This window comes from Henckelia pumila, unplaced genomic scaffold, assembly GCF_033568475.1.
Source record: "Henckelia pumila isolate YLH828 unplaced genomic scaffold, ASM3356847v2 CTG_525:::fragment_3, whole genome shotgun sequence".
Lineage (NCBI taxonomy): Eukaryota > Viridiplantae > Streptophyta > Magnoliopsida > Lamiales > Gesneriaceae > Henckelia > Henckelia pumila.
This window is the reverse complement of record NW_027331857.1, coordinates 2720048-2727024: the sequence shown is the minus strand read 5'-3', so window position 1 is coordinate 2727024 and position 6977 is coordinate 2720048.

Sequence of the window (6977 nt, the reverse complement as noted above, 5' to 3'; positions counted from 1 at the left end):
ACATTTTTATTTAAGTACATGCATTCATGAAATAATATTTTATGCATGATTTAATATTTAAGGTTGAGCAAAAGAAAATATTTTATGTTGGAAGTTGAAGTAGTGCGACAATTTAAGGGGGATTCGTCCCCATATGATTGAAGGGCAGTTTACTGTCAATTTAAGAGGTGATTCGTCACCGCCACGTACATTGGTTTCCACGCTGATCAGTATTTAATGTATGATTTAAGGTTACACTACGGATACAACCATGCGATGTTAGAAAATAATTGCTCAACAATAATTATGTATTATGTTATTTAAGTTAAGTAAAGTTATGTTACGTTATGAAATTTTCAAGCATGCTCATTCATGTATATGTATGTATTAGTATTTAATTGTTTTAAATTATTTTAAACCCTTGTTATGTTAGCATGTTGAGCCTCTAGGCTCACTACACTGGTATGGTGCAGGTGAGTTCGTTGAGTATGAGGTTGTACCCACCGGAGGCGAGGATGTATGAGCGGACATGCAGTGACCCCATGACCGTGATAGATGTCTGAGTCACATGCATGTTTTGATTATGTCAGCACGTTACATATTTTATATTATTTTTCAGTGGTTGTGAGTTTTGAATATTTTATGAAATATTTTCAGTGCATGCAGATTTTAATCATTTTATTTATGCAGTATTTTTAATTAAATGTTTGTCTCAGATATTTATTTTATTTTAAAGAATGCATTTTTATTTAAGTATTTAATTAATTATTTATTTATTTATTTTTAAATCTTTTTGTTCTGTGCATATATGTATGGGCATATATGTACATATTTTATTTAGTAAATATAAAAGAAAAAAAATTTTCGCATATTTATTTATTAATTATAGAGTTAGGGTCGTTTCAGAGAGGCAATTTCAAAGTGCTTATACCATTGTAAAATTTAAAGAATTTCAACAAGAATTGACATAATAGATGTATTGTGACACTGAATCCACTGAGGATGTGTCTTTTGGTACAAAATATGTGGTCACAGAAGATTATACGGTGCGTGAGAGAATTAAGGAAAAAAGTTTGAAATTGTGTTTGAGAGAGATAAATGCACATTTTCTTGTAGTTGTCACCTTTTTGAGTTCAGGAGAATAATTTGTAGACATGCTATCACAGTTTTGATCCGTAATAAGTTGTCTGTGGTTCCTGAGAAATATATACTTTGACTTTGGAGGAAGAATGTGAGTAGATTGTATAAGAGGGTCAAGATCAATTATAATGGATGGATAACTACTCCTGGTCAGTTAAATTATGAGAAGTTGTCTGAAGCATTTACAAATGTTGCAGATTTGGTTGCAGATAATGATGATGAAACTCGAAGGCTACTCGAGTGGATTGAAAGTAAAGTAATTGATCTTGCTATATCAAAGTTGCGATTAGGCTATGACCATAATTTGGTATCACCACTAAGCAATAAAGTACAGTCTGATCATGTTGATGATGCAACTCAAGCTTCTACTTGCAAAGTTCTTGATCCAAAGTACACTAAACAAAAGGAGCCCCTAAGAAGCTTCGAAAAAAAGTCCATTGGAGAAGTGTTCTAAGAAATCGAAGGTACAATATATTACTAATACTTCTTTATAAAGTATCAATACCTAAAATTCTATTAATACATAAGTTGGTTTTGCAGGTATCTGTGAAAGCAAGCAAAGGAAAAAACTCTTAACCAAAAAATATTGAATACAATAACATGTTCATTCAACCACTTGATCAAAATTCTGTGATGCCTCCGCTCTCTTTCTCACAACAATTAATGGTATGATACTATGTTTTTCGTGTCTGATGCTTCTAATCATATCTATGTTTGTTTCTTAAATTTGCATAATAATTATAGGGTGTTCATCACCATCCTTGGAATATCGATTACGGAGCACATTTAGTATCCAACTACGGAATTGATCAAGCATCGGCAATGTAGTGACCCTGCATGGAATCACCTATTAACTGGCAACGAATAACATGCATTAAACTTAATATAACAAAATACTTAACAGAGTAAAACGTGCGGAAACATAATCCATAAATTACATATCAGCTTAGTAAAATATATCCAGGCTTAATACTATAGTGATGCAACCATATTGTGGTGACCCTTACCAAGATCACCTACTAAATAGAACTTAAACATGCAATTAACTTAATCAAAACAGTAATCAGAATACAACTGCGGAAACCATAACATTAATACAATCTCAAGAAAAAGAATCTGTAAATATCCAAAATAATATATAACCAAATCGAATAGCTGTATAAACCCCAAAATAATAGAATAAAAACCTAAACGAAGCTCCAGCTGATCAACCACTGCCTAGACCCTCTTGGATCCACCCGCCTCGTCCAATCGCAAACCTGCCCCATGGAATAGGGTGTCCAGAAACACAGAGTACGAGACATGAGCATAAAACACTCAACACGAGAGTATGAGTATACATGCATGCAAAGTGAACTCCCTATAAACTCGAGGTTAAGGATCAGAGAACAAAGATAGACCAGGTCCTGGTATGTAGCACGTTGTGCCGTCGCTATAGGAGGTGGCTCTCATACCAAAATATCAGTAGATATGCCGGACCCAAATCGATGGAAGTCCAACCACTAAAAGTATAGGGTAAAACCCTACTAACAGACATCTCGAACGAGATAGCTCAATATGCAAATGAACGCAGCATAACTCAATGACATATAAATCATGCAGTCACATAATACATGCATACTCAGTCATGATATCTCAAACAGTACTTTGGTACCTCAAATACTAGGCAAGTGCTATCAGCCCTAGGTCCACGCCTATAATCCGCGTTACACTATCAAATGATACTACTATCATTATAGCGCTCTAAAAGCCTTAACTAAGCTAAAGCATACTCCTAAATATTTTTAGGAAGCAAAAGCTATACCTTCGTCCGTCGTTAGCCCTTTGCTATCGAATGCCTCAAAATTAGGCCACAGCTTCGCTACAACGCCTGGACTGCTATGCCACTTACGGATTCCCAACGGAACGCCTAGAATTCCCTAGATCTAAGCTGGAAGGCTAAGGAATCGAGAGAGAAGAGAGGAATTGGTGCACTCAAAAGTGAGCTCGTCACCCCCTATTTATAGACGGAGTTCGGATCGTTCGAACTGGACTTCGGATCGTCCGAACATGTTCGGATCGTTCGAACTGGACTTCGGATCGTTCGAACCCAATATTACGTCACTGCTTACGTCAGCATAATGACGTCATCCATGACGACTATCGGCAACACGTTCGGAGCGTCCGAACCGCTCTTCGGATCGTCCGAACCCTGCCTTCGAACCGTCCGAACTTACCAACGGAGCCTCCGAACCCGACGACCCTCTAACCATTTCGAGCGTTCTGAATCCATTTCCGAACTCTGTTAATCCATCTGGGACTCCCTTGATCATGTTTTATTACGTCAAAACATGATCGGATTATTATTTACTTGTAAATCGTTGATTTTGGATACGGGTTACTACACATATCGAAAAACTTAAAAGTAAACATTATACAGCTATATCGAATCCTGCTGTATAATTAACTCCTCAAGGCTCCTGCTCCCTAGTCCTGCCTTGAACCACCAGCTCCGTCCATCCTGCGACCTGCCCCGTGGAATAAGGTGTCCAAGATAACAACTAGGACGCGAGCGCTAACGCCCAGTACATAAACATGAGTACAAGTATATATATGATGCATGCAACATTATGACTGGTAAAGGGTCATCTGAAAAGTCATGCTCAGTACCGGCGCCACATGAGTGCTGTCATCGCACGGATCAACCTCTGGGTGCAACCACACTCGTCTAGTACACCAGAGTAGTCAGACATACATGTCCCCGCCGTCGCGGTACTCTCAGTGGCAGACTATCGAGTATAGAGCTGAGCGACTCTATAATCAGGAATAACAAAGTATATGCTCAATATGTATATGCATATGACATATGAATATAGAAAGCGGTAAATCATATATCACGCCATATAATAATGCCAAATAAATGCAACATATAAACATGTATACTCGCTGGCAATCTCAGTCAATGTGTACGTACCTCTAGGCTAGTTCAAGTATAGTAGATCCTAGGTTCCAAGCCTATATTCAAAAGTTCACCGTATCACTACACAAGTTCTATAAGCCTTAACTAAGCTAATAAGTACTCCCAAAACTTAAATAGATTCTCGGACCATACCTTCGTTAATTCTGGATACGGGTTACTACACATATCGAAAAACTTAAAAGTAAACATTATACAGCTATATCGAATCCTGCTGTAAATTAACTCCTCAAGGCTCCTGCTCCCTAGTCCTGCCTTGAACCACCAGCTCCGTCCATCCTGCGACCTGCCCCATGGAATAAGGTGTCCAAGATAACAACTAGAACGCGAGCGCTAACGCCCAGTAGATAAACATGAGTACACGTATATATGATGCATGCAACATGATGACTGATAAAGAGTCATCTGAAAAGTTATGCTCAGTACCCGCGCCACATGAGTACTGCCGCCGCACGGATCAACCTCTGGGTGCAACCACACTCGTCTAGTACACCAGAGTAGTCAGACATACATGTCCCCGCCGTCGCGGTACTCTCAGTGACAGACTATCGAGTATAGAGCTGAGCAGTTATATAATCAGGTAAAACAAGGTATAAGCTCAACATGTATATGCACATGACATATGAATATAGAAAGCGGTAAATCATATATCACGCCATATAATAATGCCAAATAAATGCAACATATAAACATGTATACTCGCTGGCAATCTCAGTCAATGTTTACGTACCTCTAGGCTAGTTCAAGTATAGTAGATCCTAGGTTCCAAGCCTATATTCAAAAGTTCACCGTATCACTACACAAATTCTATAAGCCTTACCTAAGCTAATAAGTACTCCCAAAACTTAAATAGATTCCCGGACCATACCTTCGTCCGTAGTAAGCCCTTTGATGTCGCTGACTCTGGATGACTATAACAATTTCTTTGTTATTCCAGAATCTCACTATTATCGATAGGGCCCTCAAGTGTATATCTCACACTTTAAAACTGGAGAAGGAAACTCGGAAATTCGTTAATTCAAAATGAAATGGAATGAGCCCTATTTATAGGAAAATTTCTGGACGAGTTCGGACCCTCCGAACTGGGGTTCGGATCATCCGATCCAGCTCATCGCCTGCATGCAGAACACGTCGAGTTCGGACCATCCGATCTTCACTTCGGGCCGTCCGAAGTGCTCTAATTCCGACACTTGTCAAAATCCATTGCTGAGTAATCCTGCCTACTTGGCACGAGGGACTTCGGGCTCCTTAGTTCGGATCGTCCGAACGTGCCTTAACTCCAAAGTCAACAAGCTTACCTTCGGAGCCCCCGGTGGTTGAGTTCGGGCCATCCTAAGTTCTCTTCGGATCGTCCGAACTGACTAAAATATTGAAAGTTCAATTCTTGATTCTGAAGTCCGATTAAATCCCGGAATTGGTTAATTACTAACCCTTAATCATATTTAACATATCATTATCTTAAAATGGAATCTGGGTTACTACAAGCAACACTATGCTCATCAAGACCGTGTTTAAATGAGGATGGAGTGATAGAAGAGTGTGATGAGTTATCATGAAGAAAATTAATTGAACATGCAATTAGATATACTGCAATTTCGATTTTTATATATGTTAAAAAACTCTCATTTTGAAATGGATGTGAATTCAAAACCAATTTGATATATTATGGTTATATTCACTTCATCAAAACTATTTATTTTATTATATGCCTTCATTAAGATCATAATATTACTCATCAAATTAAAATTTTGAAAAAATTAAAATTTTCTATTTTAGAATAATGATCAACTTATAACCAAGTACAATTAAAGAAAGAAAAGTTTGAAGGAGAAAATATTAATTAAAATTAAAAATAATATTAAAACGAGATTATTCCCGTTTAATAAAATATCAAATTAAATTAAAATAAATAAAAATATGAATTGTTTTCACAAAATAATAAATAAATAAATAAATCATATTTTTTTCTCTAATAGTATTTTTTTAAACAAATCAAAAAATTATAGGTAAAGAAATAAATTTGCAAGAAATTTAGGGTAGTTTTATAATTTAATTATCGCGCGTAAACCAACATGTAAGGTTATATGTAAATACAACATTGTCCTTATAAATATTATTGAATTTAAAATATTCATTGTATACCGAAAATACCCTTGAAGATGGTGACAAAATTGTTAACGGCAAATGATGCTGTACCTTTCCGTCGGATCTTCGTCCATTTTTTACATTAATTATGCTCTCACATTTCAATTTCCAAACTCATCTCTTCACATCTTAAAAAATTCCGGTAGATATCTCCATCGTTGCGGTTGTTTCGTTTTTTCTACCTGCTTTAGCCGCCAGCAAGTCCTTGCAGATGATACTTGTTATGAATTTGAACTAAAAAATGAATCTAAACTTTAAGCGTTCAAAAACATGATTTGCATACACTTGACGAGTATTGAATTTTTGAAGTTTGATTACTTTTTGAATATTTGAAGTTTGATTACTGATTAAAAATGGTCCTACAGTTAAGAAACCAAACTGCCTCCCAACCACCTAGCTAACTCCAAGTCACCGATACTACTTGTTCTTTACCACCAACGTGATGTCCCCTCAAAGTGCATGATATTACTTGTACCAGAAGCAGGACCAATCTTCATAATAAAAATTCATCAAATTTCTTTCTAAATAACCCAATATAAAATACTCGTATTAACAAATAATAAAATTCTTAATATTTTTACAATATGGAACTATATGTTAATAAAAATTAATATAAAAATAGACACGTATTTTATTTTTCCAAAAGAGAAAATTGCTTTTTTGATCTTGTATGTTTGTCACTTTGCGATTTCAGTCTTTTATATTTTCATATTTCAGTTTTAGTCCGCTATCTTTATTTTTTTGGGCGATTTTAGTC